Source organism: Balaenoptera borealis (assembly GCF_965194805.1).
Source record: "Balaenoptera borealis genome assembly, chromosome: 16".
Taxonomy (NCBI): Eukaryota; Metazoa; Chordata; class Mammalia; order Artiodactyla; family Balaenopteridae; genus Balaenoptera; species Balaenoptera borealis.
The window spans coordinates 24,693,789-24,717,143 of NC_138872.1; the positions used below are offsets into that span (position 1 = coordinate 24,693,789).

The window sequence follows — 23,355 nt, forward strand, 5'->3', positions numbered from 1 at the left end:
CTTTTAAAATGAAGTATTTCTTTTGTAAAGAAGTGTCATACATGAAATGAAAGACTTCCCTACAACTAAGAAGCTTTGGACAAATTATTTACTCGGGCCTTAATTTTTTTCTCTGTTCCATGAGGGTATTGGAGCAGATGATTACCAAGGGACCTCTAATGGTGCTCAGTCTCATCAAGTTATATTTAGGGAATTTTTTTAAAATTACTTCCTAGATTGAAGGATTTGGTCAGCTTTTCAATGTCATTTGTATATTACAGCATGGGTTAAAAGACTGGAATTCCCTTTTTTTTGGCTACTCTGTGCAACATGCGGGATCTTAGTTCCCCAACCAGGGATCGAACCCGTGCCACCTGCATTGGGAGCGCGGAGTCTTAGCCATTGAACTGCCAGGGAAGTCCCCCTGCATTGTTTTTCGACTGAAGCTTTATTATGAATGAAAGAACGTGGTGGTTCACAATTAGAACATGACATATAAAGTAGTTTTTCTTTACATTTTACTTTATCCATTTACTGTGGTATCTAACAAGATGGGAAAACTCTCATTGAACTTCTGACTTAATCTGTTAGTTTATATTGTACTCAATTAAAATTATTAACTACAGTTGACCCTTGAACAACACGGTCTGACTGTGCCAATTCACTTATACGCAGACTTTTTTTTTTCAATAAATACATAGTACAGTACTACACATCCACAGTTGGTCGAATCCATGGATATAAAACCACAGATATGGAGGGCTGGCTGTAAACTTATACTCAAATTTTTGAATGCACCTGGGGTCAGAGCCCCTAACTCCTACGTTGTTCAAGGGTCAACCGTATATGTCTGTGTTAGCATGAGTAGTTTTAGGGATTTCACATTTTGCATTTCACAAATTTATTTTTTGTTTCTTATACTAATATGTCAGGATTGAAATTTAAGATTTAATGTTAATATTCCCTAATCTCTTAAATTGTCTATTATCCCTACCAAGAGCAAACCAGGGTTGTTACAGTAGTGAAATGCCAGTCTCCTTGACAGGCATTTTGTTGCTCTTTTCAGGGCACTAAGTTTCTATGATTTGGCTGGAGGTTTGCATAAATTTTCCCTTGGGAACCCTGGACTTGGGAACAGGAAGCATGTAACAGTTTTATAAGAATCTTATAAGAGGGTGTAGGGAGGATGGAATTGGATCTTAAATTAGTTGTGCCATAGCAAATTGTCTTTCACAGTTCACATTTAACTGTTTATTAATATACTTTTAAAAATGCCTTATCCTGAAACATTTAAGGCTATGTGGTTAAAAGACCAACTTTTTAAAGTACTATAAGTGTAATATCCAGACCTAGGTATTCATGAAAATATTATTTAAATTATCCTTTCCACAATGTTTTTGTTTCTTATATAGTAACTTCAGGAGCAGGAAACTGTTTAGCAGAGTGCCTGGTACATAGTAGGTGGTTGGTAAACAGAGGTTGAACAAATGCATCCATTGAAAGTATTCAAATTATAGTAGATTAGAAATTAAGAAAAAAGAAATTATGAGGGACTTTTTTTTTTACAGGAATTTTGTTGATTGATGGATTGATTGATTTTATTTGGTTGTGCCAGGTCTTAGTTGCAGCAGGTGGCCTCCTTAGTTGCGGCCAGCAGGCTCCTTAGTTGTGGCATGCGAACTCTTAGTTGCAGCATGCATGTGAGATCTAGTTCACTGACCAAGGATCGAACCCGGGCCCCCTGCACTGGGAGCACAGAGTCTTAACCACTGCACCACCAGGGAAGTCCCTGTGAGGGACTTCTTTTCATATATATATATATATATATATATATATATATATATATATATAAATTTATTTATTTTATTTAATTTATTTTTGGCTACGTTGGGTCTTTGTTGCTGCGCGCAGGCTTTCTCTAGTTGTGGTGAGCGGAGGCTACTATTCGTTGTGGTGCACGGGCTTCTCATTGCAGTTGTTTCTCTTGTTGCAGAGCACGGGCTCTAGGCACGCAGGCTTCAGTAGTTGTGGCCCACAGGCTCAGTAGTAGTGGCACACGGGCTTAGTTGCTCCGTGACATGTGGGATCTTCCTGGACCAGGGCTTGAACCCGAGTCCCCTGCATTGGCAGGCGGATTCTTAACCACTGCGCCACCAGGGAAGCCCCCTGTGAGGGACTTCTTTACACATATATTTTCTATTTAAAAAATAGCTTGTGCTCTGTAAATCTGAAATGATTTCAAAATATAAAGTTAAACTCATGCAAAAAAGTCTCATGGTGGTGGTGGTAAAGTATCAAGGGTATTGTTAATTAGCCATATTTGAGAGGGAGACGTCTTGCACCTAGACAACAAATCTAGGAGATTTGTATTTGACACAAGCTGAAGCATATGCTTGTGTTTATGAAGCAGGTGCCAGAGGAATTCTAGGATTCTTATTTTACAAAGCTACTTAAAACATTTGAGTAGAGATATTATTTGTTAATGTGAAAGCATATAGAAAATAATTAAATTTCCTGATAAACAGTCCTTGAGTTTTCTTAAATCTAGAAGGAACCTGTGATTCTCTTTAGCTCTAGCTTAGTGATCCATCCTCTCATTTTATAATTTAGGAGTCTTAGGCACAGAGAGATTGTACCCTGCCCCAAATCATACAACTTTATGAGAAGGTCACAACTAGAACTTGGGGCACACTCATCCTGCCATGCTCAGCCTAGCTCTTTTTCCATTCTGTCACCCTGTGTTTCATTATTATAAATAATGCTAGTCTGTTCTCAAGATTTATTCAGTTAATTTTACTACTGATCTTTTGACATTTGTATTGAAACATAAAAAATGGATACTGCAGTTAGGAAATCATTGGATGAGCATTAGACTTTATTTAATTTCCTTATATGGATGGTGCAACAGCTGCGATGATGCACAGTTGTGAACCCAGGACATCTGTGTTTTCCATTTATTTGTTTACTTGTTTGTTTTTTGCAGTAGTCATGTGTAATAAAATTTTTTTTCAGAGAATAAGGAGAGTAAATGTTAAATTTAAAAGTTTAATATTATTAGCATATTTACAGTTTTACAACAGAAAGAGTAGGAAAATGACAAGAAGGACTAAGTCTGTAGCTAACTACATATGTGACCTAGGGCAAATCATGTAACCTCTGTGGGACTGTTTTCTGCTGCCTTCTTAATTAGAATCCTTCAGGGGTTCTGCCCAGAACAAATGTATCTGTTTTTTGATATTTGTTACTTGAAGTATGACACACATAATGCAAAGTACACAAATCATAAGGATAATGAATTATAAAATGAACATACTTGTATAACCACTGCTGTTGTATTTTGAAAAAGCTTCCTTGGTGATTATGATAAGCTTTCCTTTAAAAGAAATCACCGGACTTGAGGCTGTAGGTAATCTCATGTCTTTTACAACTCTTTCTAGAGTGAAATTAGCAGAAACAGTGATAGAAGGAATTTGGCCAGTCACAAAAATTTGCTTTGAATAGGTTTATTGGGATTATGTATTAAGTCTTGTCTTCTGATGTTTTTCTTCTTCCTCTTTGCCCTTTTTCCTTTCTGTCTAGGTCCTGGATGGAATGGAGAGGGGTCCTACTCAACTTCTGACTATCTTTTCTGAGAGTGGTCAGAGAGTTCTTAAACAGGTCTGTTGATTCTGTAGTACACAAATGCAAGTTCGAGTTATAAAAGACGTGGTTTCAGCCTAAACAAAGAATTGAATTAGGAAGTAGACTTTTTTTAAAAAGAAGCTATTTTGATCTCAGTGTCCGCAGGGTATTTTACTTTGGCAAGCTGCATTTGGCATGTGGATTGGACCCAAAGTGACTGAATTAAATAAGATCTGCTTAATATAAAAGCAGTTATGTCTTTATCAGTTATGTTGAATATATATAATGTGGCAGAATTCTTTATTGGTTCCATGGAAAGTACCAGGAAAAGATGAAAAGGTGAATATCACAGTTGTCTATGATCCTGGTGGGTAATGGAGGCATGGATAAATCCAAGAAGGAAAATAATTATACGGCCCTCTTTCTAATGTTCTCAGAATTCATAACATTGGGGAAAAACAATCAAAGCTACCTTCACCTTGCGTATCTCTGGTTAAGGGAAGGGCAAGTATATATGGGTTTTGTTTGTTTGTTTTCTTTTCTTTTACCTCTGTCTGCATCACCATGAATGAACTTTATCATTGTTCAGACAGATAAAAACTCAAGCTTAGTGATTTCCCAAACTTGTCTTTACATTGGAATCACCTATGGAGCTTTGCAAAGTACTGATGTCTTTGTTCCCCCTCCCCACCACCACCCCCCACCCTAGATTGTGATTTACTTGGCCTGGGGGTATGGCCTGGGAATTTTTAAAAGATCCCAAGGTGATTCTAAAGTGCCAACAAGTTTGGGAATCACTGTTCTAACTAGTTAAAGCAGATTTGGCCACTACGCACCTTGTGACTTATTTTGCGTAAATATTTGGATAAATATATAAATAAGGGATAAATATTTTGTTTTAGAATCCTGTACTTTAAACCTAAATTCTTACTAGACTGAAAGCTCTAAAAGCAGGTACCATGTCTATATTTTTTTCACCATTATATCTTTAGCATTTAGAACAATAACTGACATGTGCTATATGCTTAAATATTTGTTGAATGAGTGGATGAACCTATTAGTCTCTAGTGAGCTGAGAGTATGCTTTCACCTAATACTCTGAGATATATAGAGTAGGGTGGTGGTGGTAGTGAAGAGCCCAGCTTCTATGACTAATTGACTGGACTCAAGTCACAGCTCTGTCACTTACTAGCTGTAAGACCTTAAGCAAGTTACTTCCCTAATACCTCAGTGTCCTCATTTGTACAATGGGGGTAATAGAATCTATTACATGGGGTTTTGGGGGGAACTAATTGAGTTAATAATACAAAGTGCTTAGAACAGTGCCTTGCACATAATAGTGTTCTGTAACTTTTAGCTACTGTAGAATTCAAGACACTCCAGATTCTCTGTAGTTTGAGTAATTTAAATATAGAGTGTTGTATGGGGGCTAAGGTAGAATAATGGAATCAGCTGCATTAGATGTAGTTAAAGAAGACTTGACAAAGAAGGTTATTATTATTATTTTTTTTTATTGGTCAACTTAATGAGGTATAATTTACATACAGTAAACTGCACCATTTAAAATTGAAACATGTTTCAGTGAATTTTGACAGATGTACTTATTAGTTTACAGTATTTATTATGAAACAACTGTCACAACCAAGATACAGAAAATTTCCATCTTCCTAAGAAGTTCCTTATATTCCTTGCAGTCTGTCCCTCCTAGCCCCTCCACCTATATATTGCTTTGCATTTTCTAGAACTTTATGTAAATGCATTGATACATTATGTTCTGTTATGAGTCTAGCTTCTTTCACTCAGCAGAATGATTTTTTTTTTAATGAAAATGACTAACATTTATTGAGCATTTACTACATGCCAGATATGGCTCTAAATTTCTTTTTTCTTTTTTTTTTTATTATAGCTGGCGTTTATTGAGCTTTTATAGTGGGCCAGCATTAGTCTAAATATTTTATTTTATTTTATTTTTCAGCAGAATGATTTTGATATTTATCCATGTTGTTGCTTGTGTTAGTGGTTCATTCCTTTTGAATGAGGAGTAGTGTTTTGTTGTATGGGTATACCATGCTTGTTTATCTATTCACCTGTGATAGACAGTTGAGTTGTTTCCAGTATTTGATGATTGTGAATAAAGCTACTGTAAGCACTTTTGTGCAAGTCATTGTATAGATATATTTTCACTTATTCTGGAGTAAATCCCTAACAGTTGTACTGCTAGGTTGTATGGTATATCTAACTTGTTAAAAAACTGCCAAATAATTTAAAAAGAAGTGAATGTTCATCAGGATTTCGAAGGAGGGTGCATTAGTTATCTATTGTTGCATAGCAAATTACCACAAATTTAGCAGCTTAAAACAACACACATTTATTAGGGCACAGTTTTCATGGGTCAGGAATCTGGCTTAGGTGGGCCCTCTGTTTCAGGGTCTCTCACAGGCAGCAGTCAAGGTGTCAGCCAGGACTGGAGTCTCATCTCAGTGATTGACTAAAGAAGGATTTCCTCTAAGCTTAATTGGTTGTTGGCAGAATTAACTTCCTCAAGGGATGTTGGATTTAAGGCCTTGGTTTCTCACTGGCTACTGGTTGTCAGTTCCTTGCCTTGTAGCCTCTCCAGCATGGCAAGCTGAGAAGGCAATAGAGTCTCCTAGGGAGATGGAAGTCTCATTCTTTTATAACCTAATCATGGAAGTGCCATCCCATCACCTTTGCTGTATTTTTTTGATTAGAAGTAAGTCACTAGGCCATCCCTCAGGGGGAGGAGGGGGCAGGGGAGATTACACTAGGGCATGAATACCAGGAGGCTGGGATAATTGGTGGCCATTTTAGAAGTCTATCTACCACAGAAGACATGGCTTAGTGCCAGGCTGGGACTAAATGGGACATTAAAAGGAGTGGTGGTGGTGAGGAGTAGTTTGTGAAATTTTCTTTACCTTCCCTGTATCAAACTATATCTCTTTCTTCCTTCTATCTTTCACATCAGATTCTTTCCCCTTCAAGAGAAGATACATAACACAAAGATCATTCTCACAATGAGATTTTAATTTTGAGTGGGTTTTGTGTGTGTGTGTGTGTGTGTGTGTGTGTGTGTGTGTGTTTAAAGATTCAATTAAGGCTTCTCCCTGTATCATTTAGTGTTTATATACATATGTATTTTTTAAAAAAACATTTTGTCTTGGAAATTGAGACAGATATGAAAGGAGAATACTATCATGAACCCCCGTGTACCTTTCACCCAGCTTCAACAATTTATTTTTTTACTGATCTTATACGTATAATTCACATACAGTAAGGTGCACTAATTTTATGCGTACAGTTTTCATTTGAACAGATGTATATATCCCCATAATCAAGATACAGACCATTTTCACTCCAAAGGTACCTCATCCCTGTGTAATCAGTCCCCACCCCAGTCTCAGGCAAGTACCCATCTGATGTCTGTTACTGTAAGTTGGTTTTGCCTGTTCTAGAATATCATAGAAATATTCTTTTGATCACCATGAAGTTTTTGAGATTCATTCATGTTTTTGCATGTATCAGCAGTTCAGAGTTCTTCAGACTTGGCACTGTGGACATTTTGGACAGGATAATTCTTTGTCTTGGAGATTGTCCTGTGCATTGTGGGTTACTTAGCAGCATTCCTGACAGCTATCCACTAGAAGCCATTAGCACTCCCCTCCCCATTTGTACAATCAGAAATGTCTCCAGACATTGCCAAATGTCCAACAGGGGACAAAATCCCCTCCCTACACTGGTTGAGAATCCTTTCAGTAGTTGATCCTTTTTATTATTTGGCAGTATTCTATTGTAGGGATATACTTCAGTTTATCCATTTACTAACTGATATTTGATTTGTTTCCAGTTTACTTTCGGTTGAGGCTATTGTAAATAAAGTTGCTATTAATTTTCATAGGCAAGTCTTTGTGTAGACATGCTTTCATTTATTTGGGGTAAATACCTAGGAGTGAGATTGCTGGGTCTTATGATAAGAAACTTTATAACTTTAAACTGCCAGATTGTTTGTACCTTTTTACATTCCCACCATATGAGAGTTCCAGTTGCTCTGCATCTTTGTCAGCATTTGATATTATCATTCTTTTTAATTTTAGCCATTATAGTAGGTGTAGCTTTAATTTGCATTCTTCTGATGATCAATGATGTTGAACATCTTTTCGTGTACTTATTGTGATGTATCTGTTCATATCTTTTGCCCATTTTTTATTGGGTTGTTTGTCTTATTATTGAGTTTCCTTTGTCTTTTTCCCAACATGCATACAAACATTAAGAACATTGAAATAATGAATCAGTTTTATATACTTCTTATACTTAAAATGTGAACATTTCCCATGATGTTAAGTATTCCTGAAAACATGAATTTTAATGGAGAAGCAATATTTGAGTACATTTAAATTGATTAACCACTTCTGCTGTAGAGCCTTGAGCTAGCTTCCAGTTTTTCACTATTATTAATATTTTGATAAACACCTTCAAATATAAATCTTTAACCACATCTCTAATTATTTATTGAGTTAGATTCCTGGAGGTTAGGATTAGTTATGATGTTAAGGAGAAAGCAAAATATGAATGTTAATCTATTTCATTGTACCTTTGCCACATTTGAGTATTTCATTTTAAAAATATTTGCCATTTGATGTTGGAAGAAAGGCATATTTCATTTGCTTCTTTTTTTGATTACTTATGAAATGAAAAAACTTTTCATATATTTATTGATGACTTTTATTTCTAATTTTATAAATTTTCCATTTGGGGGGCCAATTTTTCTGTTGGGATGTTAATGTTTTCCTTAATTTTTAAGAGTACTTTAATGTTAAGTTTATTAACCTTTTGTCATTTACAAATGTAATTCCCAACTTGTATTTTGCCTTTTTACTCTTGTGTACTTTGTCCTGCAAAATTTTAAAAATAACAATGAAATTATATAATAAAATCTATATTTTGCTTTAGCTCTTCAGTCCGTGAAATGATAAATATACTGTATATGAATATATAACCAGCCTGTGATTGTAGTTTTATGGTTTTATTTTTTATATTTAACTTCTGGTTTTTTTTTTGGCCATACCACGCGGCATGTGGGATCATAGTTCCCGGACCAGGGATTGAACCCACGCCCCCTGCAGTGGAAGCACGGAGTCTTAACCAGTGGCCTGCCAGAGGAGTCCCTGTATTTAACTTTTTAGCCAGAATTTTTTAGTATACATTGTTGATAAGGTCTGAATGTTTGTGTTCCCCCAAAATTCATATGTCAAAGTCATAATGCCCAATATGATGGTATTAGAAGGTGGGCCTTTTGGGAGGTGCTTAGGTCATGAGGGTGGAGCCCTCATGCAGTCATGAATGGGATTAGTGCTCTTATAAGAGAGATCACACAGAACTCCCAGCCCCTTCCACCACGTGAGAACACAGCAAGAAGTTGGCAGATTGTAACCCAACCATGCTGGCACAGTGATCTTGGACCTCTCAGCTTCCAGAACTATGAGAAATAAATTTCTGTTGTTTATAAGCCATCCAGTTTATGGAATTTTGTTATAGCAGCTCGGACAGACTAGGACAATTATGAAGTGAGAATTTTTTTTTTTTTTTTTTTTTGGTTGCACCATGGCAGCATGCGGAACTTCCCCAACCAGGGATCGAACCTGTGCCCCCTGCAGTGGAAGCACGGAGTCTTAACCACTGGACCACCAGGGAAGTGCTGAAGTGAGAACTTATAAAATTTTTTCCAAATACTCAACCAATTTGTCCCAACTACAAAACAAAGTCATCTCCTGTAAAGAAATATCACACACACACACACAAAAAATATGACACAACATCCGTTAATGAACAATCAGAAGAGAACTAAATAAAAAGTCACCTACAGCAACCCACAAAATGGAAGACAATATTAGTAAATCATATATCTGAAAAGGAATTTATATCTAAAATTTATCAAGAAGTCTTACAATTCAGTAATAAAAAGACAAACATCCTAATTTAAAAATTGGCAAAGGATTTGAATAAATGTTTCCCCAAAGAAATTATGCCAGTGGCCAGTAAACATAAAAATATGCTCAACACCTTTAGTCATCAGGGAAATGCAAATCAAAACCACAATGAGATACAATTTCACACCCACTAGGATGGCTATAATCAGAAGGATAACAAATGTTGGTGAGGAAGTGGAGAAATTGGAACCCTTGTATACTGCTGATGGGAATGGAAAGTGGTGTAACTCCTTTGGAAAACAGTCTGGCAATTCCTCGAAAGGTTAAATATAGAGATAACATATAACCCATCAATTTCACTTCTAGGTATATATATACACCCAAGAGAAATGAAAACATATCTCCACACCAAAACTTGTACACAAATATTCATAGCAGCATTATTCATAATAGTGAATGGTGGAAACAACCCAAATGTGTATTAACTGATGAATGAATGAATGAATATGGTATTTCCATACAAAGGGATATTATTTGGTAATTTGAAAAATGAAGTACTAGCCGTGCTCCGCAACGAGAGGCCGCGACAGTGAGAGGCCCGCGCACCGCGATGAAGAGTGGCCCCCGCTCGCCGCAACTGGAGAAAGCCCTCGCGCAGAAACGAAGACCCAACACAGCCAAAAATAAATAAATTAACTAATTAATTAAAAAAAAAAAATGAAGTACTGTGAACTTGCTATAACACCTTGGAGAAATGAAGCTAAGTGAAAGAAGCCAGTCACAAAAGGCCACTTATTGTATGGTTCTTATTGTATGAGGTATCTAGAATAGACCAGTGTTCCTTGACCTAGTCTAAAACTCTGTCGTTTAATGGTGGGGAGGAGTAACCCATTAAATTAATGACAGAGCATTTTAGCAAAATTGTTCATAGTACTCAAATGAAGATGATGGTGACTGATAATAGTTTATCTTTATTTTGTACCTTACCTTCCTTTTGAATAATCATTTTTTAAAAACAACATTTGGTGCTAATCATTTATAACAATTATTTAGACTTAGCCCTATGTTTAACTGATTTCATGTCTTCCTTCCTATTCTCAAGGTCTTTGTTTTTGGTTAATTATTATTCAGATAATATTTTTGTGAAAAGTACGTAATTGGTATACATCTGAAAGTGTCATTATATTGATTTCACACTGAATGACAACTTGGTGGGGGAGGGAGCAGAATTATTAGGTCACATTATTTTTTCCACTGTTAATTCTTTAATATTTTGCCATTAGCTTGTGGTCTTGCAAAGCAAAACTCTGTGGCCAGACCGAATTTTGGTCCTCTGTATATGACTTGTTTTTTCCTTCTTGAGTGATTTGGGGCATTTTCTTTATCCTTGAAATCTGAAAATTTCACTAGAACAAATCCAGTTGTCACTATCTTTTTAGTAATTTTGCCTGGTCTTTTGTAAGCTCTTTAGAGCTGGAGATGCAGAAGATTCTTTGACTCAGGAAAGTTTACATTTCCTTTTTAAAAAATCTTTAATTATTATTTCTTTCCATTTGTTTCAGGGATAACAAATTATTTGAAGTTTATTTCTCTCTTCTGTCCTTGTCAGTCCTCTCTCATACTTTTCATTACTTTGTCCTTTCTTTCTCCATTCTGGAAGAACTTCTCAAATTTGTTGTCTCCACATTTCTAATTAAGTATTCTGCTCTTTACTTTTTCTAGTTAAGATTTGAATTCTGTTACAGCATATTTGTAACTTTTTACCTTTCTTTTCCCCCTGTCTTATTTCTGCCTGCATCTCAACTAGTTCTTTTCATTTCTGCCTGTGAACTTTGAGCTCTTATTTCAGTGTGTTTTATCAAATTTGTTGAGAGTAATGTAGTTGATTTCTAGAATTTAACCTGTTGCTCCTTATATATTCATTTTCTGAATTACGGATGCAGAGTTTCTCTTCTTTTATGTTACAGAATGTTTTTCTATCTCTCCCCTCAATTATTCTTCCTTGAATAAGGAGAGGGGTATACAGGTCTAGTATGTGCCAAATTGGGTAGACAGTTTCCTTCGTTGGCTATTTGGTAGCTGTAGGAATTCTCCTATCAGATGTTAAACTAAAGGACTAACTGATGCACATAGTTTCTGAATACTTTCTAGTGTCCAGCAGTCATTTATGTGTTTCCTGCTGGATTGAGTAGGGGAAATCCCGTCCTCTGACCTGGTAATTTGACTTTGGAAAAGAGGATTTGTTTTTTGATCATTTGAAGCCTAGGCTGCAAATAACTGTGATTTCCAGAATGTAATGCTCCCAGGGCTTTTGCTCTCTCAGCCCTTCCTGAAATTGCTTTCAAATCTCAGGGTGTATATACTACTTTGTATGTTATAGAATCTGAAGTAGAGAAGGAAGGCTGTGGGCATGTAATAGCCCTGACCATACTAAGTGAGTCTCTCACAGTAAGGTGATGTGACTTACCACTGCCATTGCTGCCTCTGGAGAAAGCTGTTTTGGAGCAGGTAGTTGGAGGAGGTTAGTTAAAAATCTGTTACCTTCCCTGCTGGCTCTACTGTATCTAAAGCCCCATTCCTGCCTGCTCTTTGGCAGAAAAGTCATCTATGAGTCCAACAGTTCTTTGAGCAGCAGTCTTAGTTTCCAGTGCTGTTGATAACTTTGACTCTTAGTGTTTCCTTAAGTATATCAATGAAAAATTAGAGTGGAGGTGATGATAGAGATGAACCAGGCATTGTTAGGTAGCTTCCATTTTAGCTCCCAGCTTGGTGTTAACTTTTTGAAAGAAGGAAGATGAGAGAAGAGTGTGGAGAATAGCCACTAATGGAAGAAGGAAGAGTTAAAGATCTTGTACCAGATGAGTTCCAGTTTCTCAGGGAAATATGAAAACATTGAAATCAAAGAGCCGAGGTTTAAAATAGTCTTGGTTAGTCTTTGTTTTAAAGTCTGTTTTGTTTGATACAAGTATTGCTACCCCAGCTTTCTTTTTGTTTCCATTTGCAAGGAATACCTTATTTCATCCCCTCGTGTTCAGTCTGTGTGTGTCTTTAGATGGTGAGTCTCTTGTAGGCAGTATGTATACGGGTGTTGTTTTGTATCTATTCAGCCACTCTTTGTCTCTTGAGCATTTAGTCCATTTACATTTAATCATTAATAGTATGTACTTACTGCCATTTTGTTAATTGTTTTCTGGTTGTTTCTATAGTTCTTTTTAGTTCCTTTCTTTATTTTGCTCTCTTCCCTTGTGATTTGATGACTATCTTCAGTGTTATGTTTGGATTCCTTTCTATTTTGTATGTATATATTATAGATTTTTGTTTTATGGTTACCATGAGGTTCATATACAGCTATATATGTGCGTGTGCATTATTTTAAGTTCAAACGCATTCTAACAACCCTGCACTTTTACTCCCCCACAACCATGTTTAATGTTTTGGCATCATATTTTACCTCTTTTTGTTTTGTGTATCCCTTAACTACTTATTGTGGATAGAGATGATTTTACTACTATTACCTTTTAACCTTCATACTAGCTTTATAAGTGGTTGTTCTACCTTTACTGTATATTTTCCTTTACAAATGAGGGGGTTTTGTTGTTGTTGTTTTGTTTTTTTGCCACGCCACACAGCTTATGGGATCTTATTAGTTTGCTGACCAGGGATCGAACCCGTGCATTCTGCAGTGGAGGCATGGAGTCCTAACCACTGGACCATCAGGGAATTCCCCATAATTTTGATATTTCTAGTTGTGGTCTTTTCTTTTCCTTTTAGAGGAGTCCTTTTAACATTTCTTGTAAAGCCGGTTTAGTGGTGCTAAACTTTTAGCTTTTGCTTATCTGCAAAGCTGTTTATCTCTCCTTCAAATCTGAATGGTAGCCTTGCTGGGTAGACTATTCTTGGTTGTAGGTTTTTTTTCCTTTCATCACTTTGATTATATCATGCCACTTGCTTCTGGCCTGTATAGTTTCTGCTGAAAGGTCAGCTCATGGTCCTATGAGAGTTCCTTTGTATGTAACTAATTGTTTTTTCTCTTGCTGCTTTTTTTTCTTTTTTTTGGCCATGCAGTGTGGCTTGCGGAATCTCAGTTCCCCAACCAGGGATTGAACCCTGGCCACGGCAGTGAAAGAGCCAAATCCTAACCACTAGACCACCAGGGAACTCCCGACTCTTGCTGCTTTTAAGATTCTCTCTTTATCTTTAATTTTTGGCATTTTAATTATAATTTGTCTTGGTGTGGACCTCTTTGGGTTCATCTTGTTTGGGACTGTGTACTTCCTAGATGTGGATGTCTGTGTCCTTTCCCAGGTTAGGGAAGTTTTCAACTATTATTTTTCAAATAAATTCTCTACCCCTTTCTGTCTTCTCCTTCTTGGGCCTCTAAACTGCGAATGTTAATATGCTTGAAGTTTTCCCAGAGGTCTCTCAAGCTAGCCTCATTTTTCTAAATTCTTTTTTCTGTTCAGCTTGTATAATTTCCACTACTCTGACTTCCAGTTTGCTCATCCATTCCTCTGTATCATCTGATCTACTGTTGATTACGTCTGGTGTATTTTTTCAGTTATTGTGTCCTTCAGCTCTGTTTGGTTCTTCTTTATATTTTCTGACTCTGTTAAATTTCTCACTTTGTTCATTCATTCTCCCAAGTTTGTTGAGCATCTTATGATCATTACCTTGCACTCTTTGTCAGGTAGATTGCTTATCTCCACTTGGTTTAGTTCTTCTTCTTTGGTTTTGTCTTGTTCCTTTGTTTGGAATATATTCCTCTATTTCCTTGTTTTGCCTAAATTTCTGTTTATTTCTATGTATTAGGTAGGTCAGTTACATTTCCCAATTTTGGAGACATGGCCTTATGTAGGAGATGTCCTATGGGGCCCAGCAGCATACTACCCTCTGGTCACTAGAGCTATATACTCTTGGGGTGCCCACTGTGTGGGCTGTGTGGGTCATTCTTTTGTGGCAGGGCCAAGTACTGTGGACATGCTGGTAGGCAGGGCTGGCTCCCAACCAGGTCGTGCCTCATGGGGTGGCTGCAAACCCACTGGTGGTGGGGCTGGGTCCTGGTGCAACTGGCTACAGGGCCCCAGGGGTCTCTGGGCTGGTGTTGGCCCATGGGTGGGAGGGGCCAGATCCCTAGGGGGCTGAGGCTGGTATTGGCCCGCTGGTGGGTGGGAAAGCCCCTGGCACTAATAGGCTAAAGGGAGTATTCCAAAATGGCTCTTGCAGCACCAGTGTCCTCATGATAAAACAATCTCCCCCATATGGCTGCTGCCAATGTCTGTGTCCCCAGGTCGTGCCCCAGTTGATGCCTACCTCTCCAGGAGGCTGTCCAAGATTAGCAAGTGGTTCTGACCCAGGCTCCTTTCAAGTTACTGCCTCTGTGCTTGGAGAGCATGTGAGATTTGGCATGCACCCTTTAAGAGCAGAGTCTCTGTTTCCTATAGCTTTCTAGCTCTTCTATCCATAAGCCCTGCTGGCCTTCAAAGCCAGGTATCCTGGGGGCTCATTTTCCCGGTGCAGAATCCCTGGGCTGGGGATCCTGATGTGTCTTTAACCCCTCGCTCCTTGGGGAGAACCTATGCAATTGTGATTATCTTCTCCTTTGTGGGTTGCCTACCTGAGGGTATGGGTTGTGTTTTTTTTGTTGTTTTTTTAATAGCTCTTTAGTGGAGTATAATAGCTTCACAATACTGTGTTAGTTTCTGTTGTACAACAAAGTGAATCAGCCATATGCATACACATGTCCCCATATCCCCTCCCTCTTGAGCCTCCCTCCCATCCTCCCTATCCCACCCCTCTAGGTCATCGCAAAGCACCGAGCTGATCTCCCTGTGCTATGCTTCTGCTTCCCACCAGCCAACTATTTTACATTTGGTAGTGTATATATGCCGATGCTACTCTCACTTCGCCCCAGCTTCGCCCTCCCACCCCATGTCATCAAGTCCATTCTCTATGTCTACCTCTTTATTCCTGCCCTGCAACTAGGTTCACCAGTACCATTTTTTTTTTAGATTCCATATATATGAGTTAGCATACAATATTTGTTTTTCTGACTGACTTCACTCTGTATGACAGACTCTAGATCCATCCACATCACTACAAACAACTCAATTTTGTTTCTTTTTATGGCTGAGTAATATTTCATTGTATATATGTGGCACATCTTCTTTATCCATTCATCTGTCGATGGACACTTAGGTTGCTTCCATATCCTGGCTATTGTAAATAGTGCTGCAATGAACATTGGGGTGCATGTCTCTTTTTGAATTATAGTTTTCTCAGGGTATGTGCCCAGTAGTGGGATTGCTGGGTCATATGGTAGTTCTATTTTTAGTTTTTTAAGGAACCTCCATACTGTTCTCCACAGTGGCTGTATCAATTTACATTCCCACCAACAGTGCAGGAGGGTTCCCTTTTCTCCACACCCTCTCCAGCATTTATTGTTTCTAGCTTTTTTGATAATGGACATTCTGTCTGGCATGAGGTGATACCTCATTGTAGTTTTGATTTGCATTTCTCTAATAATTAGTGATGTTGAGCATCTTTTCATGTGCCTCTTGGCCATCTGTATGTCATCCTTGGTGAAATGTCTGTTTAGGTCTTTCGCCCATTTTTTAACTGAATTGTTTGTTTTTTTGATATTGAGCTCCATGAGCTGTTTGTATATTTTGGAGATTAATCCTTTGTTGTTTCATTTGCAAATATTTTCTCCCATTCAGAGGGTTATCTTTTTGTCTTGTTTATGGTTTCCTTTGCTATGCAAAACCTTTTAAGTTTAATTAAGTCCATTTATTTATTTTTGTTTTTATTTCCGTTATTCTAGGAGGTGGGTCAAAAAAGATCTTGCTGTGGTTTATGTCAGAGTGTTTTTCATATGTTTTCTTCTAAAAGTTTTGTAGTGTCTGGTCTTACATTTAAGTCTTTAATGCATTTGGAGTTTATTTTTGTGTATGGTGTCAGGTAGTGTTCTAATTTCATTCTTTTACATGTAGCTGTCCAGTTTTCCCAGCACCACTTATTGAAGAGGCTGTCTTTTCTCCATTGTATATTCTTGCCTTCTTTGTCATAAATTAGGTTCCCATATGTGCGTGGGTTTATCTCTGGGCATTCTATCATGTACCACTGATCTATATTTCTGTTTCTGTGCCAGTACCATACTGTCTTGATTACTCTAGCTTTTTGGTATAGTTTGAAGTTGGGGAGCCTGATTTCTCCAACTCCGTTTTTCTTTCTCAAGACTGCTTTGGCTATTCGGGGTCTTTTGTGTTTCCATATGAATTGTAACATTTTTTTATTCTAATTCTGTGAAGAATGCCATTGCTAGTTTGATAGGGATTGCATTGCATTTGATAGGGATTGAATCTGTAGATTGCTTTGGGTAGTATAGTCATTTTCACAATATTGATTATTCCGATCCAAGAACATGGTATATTTCTCCATCTGTTTATGTCATCTTTGATTTCTTTCATCAGTGTTTTATAGTTTTCTGAGTATAAGTTTTTCTCCTCCTTAGGCAGGTTTATTCCTAGGCATTTTATTATTTTTTTTTACAGTGGTAAATGGGAGTGTTTCCTTAATTTCTCTTTCTCATTTTTCGTTGTTGGTGTATAGGAATGCCAGAGATTTCTGTGCATTAATTTTGTATCCTGCAACCTTACCAGATTCATTGGTTAGTTCTAGTAGTTTTCTGGTGGCATCTTTAGGATTTTCTATGCATAGTAGCATGTCATCAGCAAACAGTGACAGTTTTACTTCTTCTTTTCCATTTTGTATTCCTTTTATTTCTTTTTCTTCTCTGATTGCCATGGCTAGGACTTCCAAAACTATGTTGAATAAGAGTGGCGAGAGTGGACATCCTTGTCTTGTTCCTGATCTTAGTGAAAATGCTTTCAGTTTTTCAACATTGAGTATGATGCTTGCTGTGGGTTTGTCATATATGGCCTTTATTATGTTGAGGTAGGTTCCCTCTGTGCCCACTTTCTGGACAGTTTTTATCATAAATGGATGTTGAATTTTGTGAAAAGCTTTTTCTGCATCTCTTGAGATGATCATATGGTTTTTATTCCTTAATTTGTTAATGTGGTATATCACATTGATTGATTTGCGTATATTGAAGAATCCTTGCATCCCTGGGATAAATCCCCCTTGATCATGGTGTATGATCCTTTTAATGTGCTATTGAATTCTGTTTGCTAGTATTTTGTTCAGGATTTTTGCATCTGTGTTCATCAGTGATATTGGTCTATAATTTTCTTTTTTGTGATATTTTTTTCTGGTTTTGGTATCAAGGTGATGGTGGCTTCGTAGAATGAATTTGGGAGTGTTTCTCCCTCTGCAAGTTTTTGGAAGAGTTTGAGAAGGATCGGTGTTAGCTCTTCTCTAAATGTTTGACAGAATTCACCTGTGAAGCCATCTGGTCCTGGACTTTTGTTTGTTGGAAGATTTTTAATTATGGTTTCAATTTAATTACTTGTGATAGGTCTGTTTATATTTTCTAATTCTTCCTGGTTCAGTCTTGGAAAATTGTACCTTTCCAAGAATTTGTCCGTTTCTTCATGGTTGTCCATTTTATTGGCATATAGTTGTTTGTAGTAGTCTCTTATAATCCTTTGAATTTCTGCAACGTCAGTTGTGATTTCTCCTTTTTCATTTCTAATTTTATTGATTTGCGTACTCCCTTTTTTTCTGATGAGTCTGGCTAAGGGTTTATCCATCTTGCTTATCTTCTCAAAGAACCAGCTTTTAGTTTTATTGGTCTTTGCTATTGTTTTCTTCATTTCTATTTCATTTATTTCCTCTCCGATCTTTATGATTTCTTTCCTTCTACTGACTTTGGGTTTTCTTTGTTCTTCTTCCTCTAGTTGTTTTAAGTGTAGGGTTAGATTGTTTATTTGAGATTTTTCTGTTTCTTGAGGTGAGATTGAATTGCTATAAACTTCCCTCTTAGAACTACTTTTGCTGCATCCCATAGGTTTTGGGTCATCGTGTTTTCGTTGTCATTTGTTGCTATGTATTTTTTTACTTCTTCTTTGATTTTTTCAGTGATCTCTTGGTTGTTTAGTAGCGCACTGTTTAGCCTCCATGTATTTGTGTTTTTTACAGTTTTATTCCTGTAATTGATTTCCAGTCTCATAGTGTTGTGGTCAGAAAAGATGCTTGATATTTCAGTTTTCTTAAATTTTCCAAGGCTTGATTTGTGACCCAAGATGTGATGTATCCTGGAGAGTGTTCTGTGTGCACTTGAGAAGAAAGTGTATTCTGCCACTTTTGGGTGGAATGTTCTGTAAATATTAATTAGATCTATCTGGTCTATTGTGTCATTTAAAGCTTGAGTTTCCTTATTTATTTTCTGTTTGGATGATCTGTCCATTGGTTTAAGTGGGGTTTTAAAGTCCCCTACTATTACTGTGTTACTGTTGATTTCTCCTTTCATGGTTGTTAGCATTTGCTTTATGTATTGAGGTGCTCCTATGTTGGGTGCATAAACATTTATAATTGTTATATCTTCTTCTTGGATTGATGCTTTGATCATTATGTAGAGTCCCTCCTTGTCTCTTGTAACAGTCTTTATTTCAAAGTCTATTTTATCTGATACAAGTATTGCTACTCCAGCTTTCTTCTGATTTCCATTTGCATGGAATATATTTTTCCATCTCTTCACATTGTCATGTGAAGGGCATTGTCATATTTACATAGATCGACATGAGCAAAAGCTTGAGCAAAATAGTCTCTTGTCCTTTTAATTCCTTTGTTTCTGTGGCTGTTTTCTTCTTTTATTTTTTAAATTTTATTTATTTATTTATTTATTTATGGCTGTGTTGGGTCTTCGTTTCTGTGCAAGGGCTTTCTCTAGTTGCGGCAAGCGGGGGCCACTCTTCATCGCAGTGCGCGGGCCTCTCACTATCGCGGCCTCTCTTGTTGCGGAGCACAGGCTCCAGACGTGCAGGCTCAGTAGTTGTGGCTCACGGGCCTAGTCTCTCCGCGGTATGTGGGATCTTCCCAGACCAGGGCTTGAACCCGTGTCCCCTGCATTGGCAGGCAGATTCTCAACCACTGCGCCACCAGGGAAGCCCCGCTATTTTCTTCTTATTTCTTATTTTATATATTTGGACTTTTCCCTTTTTATTTACTAGATTAACTGGTGGTTTAACTATTTCAGTCTTTATGTGTCCCTAGGTCTGAAGTGGGTCTCTTGTAGACAGCATATATATGGGTCTTGTTTTTGTTTTTTTGTTTTTTTGTTTTTTTAAATGCTCTTTATCTCACATCTACTTCCTTAACTTTTTTTTTTAATTATTTATTCATTTATTTATCTATTTATTTATGGCTATGTTGGGTCTTCGTTTCTGTGTGAGGGCTTTCTCCAGCTGCGGCAAGTGGGGGCCACTCTTCATCGCGGTGCGCGGGCCTCTCACCATCACGGCCTCTCTTTGCGGAGCACAGGCTCCAGACACGCAGGCTCAGCCTCGCGGGCCCAGCTGCTCCTCGGCATGCGGGATCCTCCCAGACCAGGGCTCGAACCCGCGTCTCCTGCACCGGCAGGCAGACTCTCAACCACTGCACCACCAGGGAAGCCCGGGTCTTGTTTTTTTATCCGTTCAGCCAGTCTTTGTCTTTTGGTTGGGCATTTAATCCATTTACATTCAAGGTTATTATCGATATGTGTGTTCCTATTACCATTTTCTTAATTGTTTTGGGTTTGTTTTTGTGGATCTTTTTCTTCTCTTGTGTTTCCTGCTTAGAGAAGTTTCTTTAGCATTTGTTGTAAAGCTAGTTTGGTGGTGCTGAATTCTCTTAATTTTTGCTTGTTTGAAAAGCTTTTGACTTCTCCATCAAATCTGAATGAGATCCTTGCTGGGTAGAGTAATCTTGGTTGTAGGTTTTTCTCTTTCATCACTTTAAATGTATCCTGCCGCTCCCTTCTGGCCTGCAGAGTTTCCACTGAAAAATCAGCTGATAACCTTATGGGAATTCCTTTGTATGTTATTTTTTGTTTTTCCCTTGCTGTTTTTAATATTTTTTCTTTGAATTTAATTTTTGTTAGTTTGATTAATATGTGTCTTGGTGTGTTTCCTAGGGTTTATCCTGTATGGGACTCTCTGTGCTTCCTGGACTTGGGTGACTATTTCCTTTCCCACATTAGGGAAGTTTTCAACTATAATCTCTTCAAATATTTTCTCAGACCGTTTCTTTTTCTCTTCTTCTGGGACCCCTATAATTCCAATGTTGGTGCGTTTAGTGTTGTCCCAGAGACAGTTCGTTTCATTCATTTTTCTTTATTCTGCTTCAATTCGTTTCATTCATTTTTCTTTATTCTGCTCCTTGGCAGTTATTTCCACCATTTTGTTTTCCAGCTCACTTATTCGTTCTTCTGCCTCAGTTATTCTGTTTTGATTCCTTCTAGTGTATTTTTCATTTCACTTATTGTGTTGTTCATCTCTGTTTGTTTGTTCTTTAGTTCTTCTAGATCTTTGTTAAACATTTCTTGTATTTTCTCAATCCGTGCTTCCATTCTGTTTCCAAGATTCTGTATCATCTTTACTATCATTACTCTGAATTCTTTTTCAGGTAGATTGCCTATTTCCTCTTCATTTATTTGGTCTTGTAGATTTTTACCTTGCTCCTTCATCTGTGACATACTTTTTGCCGTCTGATTTTTTCTTTTTTTTTGAGAGATTGTGCTCCTGTTTTACTTGTTTGGCCTGAGGCTTCCAACACTGGAGTTTGTAGGCTATTGGGTAGAGCTGCGTCTTGGTGCTGAGATGAGGACCTCTGTGAGACCTCACTCTGATGAATATTCCCTGGGGTCTGAGGTTCTCTGTTAGTCCAGTGGTTCAGACTCGGAGCTCCCATCGCAGGAGCTTCCACCCAACACCAGGCTCGTGAACCAAGATCCCGCAAGCTGGTTCACTCGGGTTCCTCCTGTCTCCTTGGGTGTTAGAGTCCCCCACCAGTAGCCAGCAGGCACCCTAGTTGTGGGGAGATGCTAACTTTGTGTCTTCCCACACCGCCATCTTGACTCCGCCTCGGGGTATGGGTTTTGACTATACCGTGTCTCTGTCCCTCCTACCCACCTTATTGTGGTTCCTTCTTTTTATATTTAGTTGTGGAAAATCTTTTCTGCTAGTCTTCAGGTCATTCTTATAGAGAGTTGCTCTGTCTTAGTTGCAATTTTGGTATTCCTGTGGGAGGAGGTAAGCTCAGGGTCTTCCAGAAACTGCCATCTTGGTCACACCCTCTAACTTCTTCCCAGCTTTAGATGACAGATGCCTCTAATCTTTCTCCATTAAGCAAGCTGCTGACTTTTCGGCTGAAAAGATATATTTTGTCATGTTAAGGAAATGCTAGTATATTTCTATATATTTGAGGGTTTTTGTTTTGTTTTGTTTTTTTAATCAAGAAGCGTTGTTTTACTTCATAAGAATTGGGAAGTTTTCTTTTTGCTCTGGAATAGTTTTAGGTATTATCCTCTTTCTACAGGGTTAATAGTGTTTCATTAAATCTGTGTGTGGTGCTTTTGGGGGCATTGTCATATTTACATAGATTGACCTGAGCAAAAGCTTGAGCAAAATAGTCTCTTGTCCTTTTAATTCCTTTGTTTCTGTGGCTGTTTTCTTCTTATTTCTTATTTTATATATTTGGACTTTTCCATTTTTTTTTTAATTAAAATATATTTATTTATTTATTTATTTTTGGCTGTGTTGGGTCTTCGTTTCTGTGCAAGGGCTTTCTCTAGTTGTGGCAAGCGGGGGCCACTCTTCATCGCGGTGCGCGGGCCTCTCACTGTCGCGGCCTCTCTTGTTGTGGAGCACAGGCTCCAGACACGCAGGCTCAGTAGTTGTGGCTCACGGGCCTAGGTGCTCCGTGGCATGTGGGATCTTCCCAGACCAGGGCTCGAACCCGTGTCCCCTGCATTGGCAGGCAGATTCTCAACCACTGTGCCACCAGGGAAGCCCTGGACTTTTCCATTTTTACTTACTAGACTAACTGGTGGTTTAACTATTTTATTGATTTCTTTCCCCCAGTGTACCAGTGTTCTAATTTGTCTATGCTACTGGTTTTCTGATTAATTTGTTTTTATCTGTATTCCTTCATTTTGCTTCCTTTCAGTTCACTTTATTGGTTTTTTTCCCCTAACTTTTTTAGTCAAATGTGTAACTCTTTTTTTTTTTTTTTTTTTTTTCCCTGATATAGGTGTTCATGGCTGTGTGAATTTTCCTCTCTACTGGTTCGGCTGTATTCTTTAGGTTCCAATATGTAGTAGTCTCCTTATTTCTAGAAATTTTGCAGTTTTGGTTTCTTTTTTAACCCAAATCCAAGGGTTTTGTTGTTGTTTTAAGGTGAAAAGGCCTTTGTTTCTTTATTTTATTTTAAATTTATAATTTTGGTACATTGTCACCAGAGGTTTTGACTGTCCTATTGTTACTTTTGGATTTATTGAGATTTTCTTTATGGCTTTTTTTTTTTTTTTTTTTTTTTTTTTGGCTGTGTTGGGTCTTCCTTGCAGTGCACGGACTTTCTCTAGTTGCAGTGAGCGGGGGCTACTGTCCGTTGCGGTGCGTGGGCTTCTCATTGTCTTGGCTTCTCTTGTTGCAGAGCACGGGCTCTAGGGGCACGTGGGCTTAGTTGCTCCGTGGAATGGGAGATCCTCCCGGGCCAGGGATTGAACCCATGTCCCCTGCATTGGCAGGTGGATTCTTAACCAATGCGCCACCAGGGAAGCCTCTTTATGGCCTTTCTTAAAGGTTAATTTTTATTAATGTTCATGTGGAGACTTATAAACTGGCTTTTTCTTGAATTAAAAAATAGTTAAGAG

At 37.9% G+C, this 23,355-nt stretch overlaps 1 protein-coding gene across 13 annotated transcripts in view; it reads left to right on the forward strand.

The window, feature by feature from the left end:
- Nucleotides 1–23,355, forward strand: part of NCOA6 (nuclear receptor coactivator 6) — a 99,295-nt gene that overhangs the window by 14,913 nt on the left and 61,027 nt on the right. For 11 of the 13 annotated variants that reach the window (XR_014235359.1, XR_014235360.1, XM_082358792.1 and 8 more), the window contains exon 2: nucleotides 3,559–3,636. The exons of the other annotated variants lie outside the window; for them this stretch is intronic. The gene's annotated coding sequence lies outside the window, so the exon portion shown is untranslated. The remainder of the gene's footprint in view (nucleotides 1–3,558; nucleotides 3,637–23,355) is intronic. 13 annotated transcript variants of the gene reach the window in all.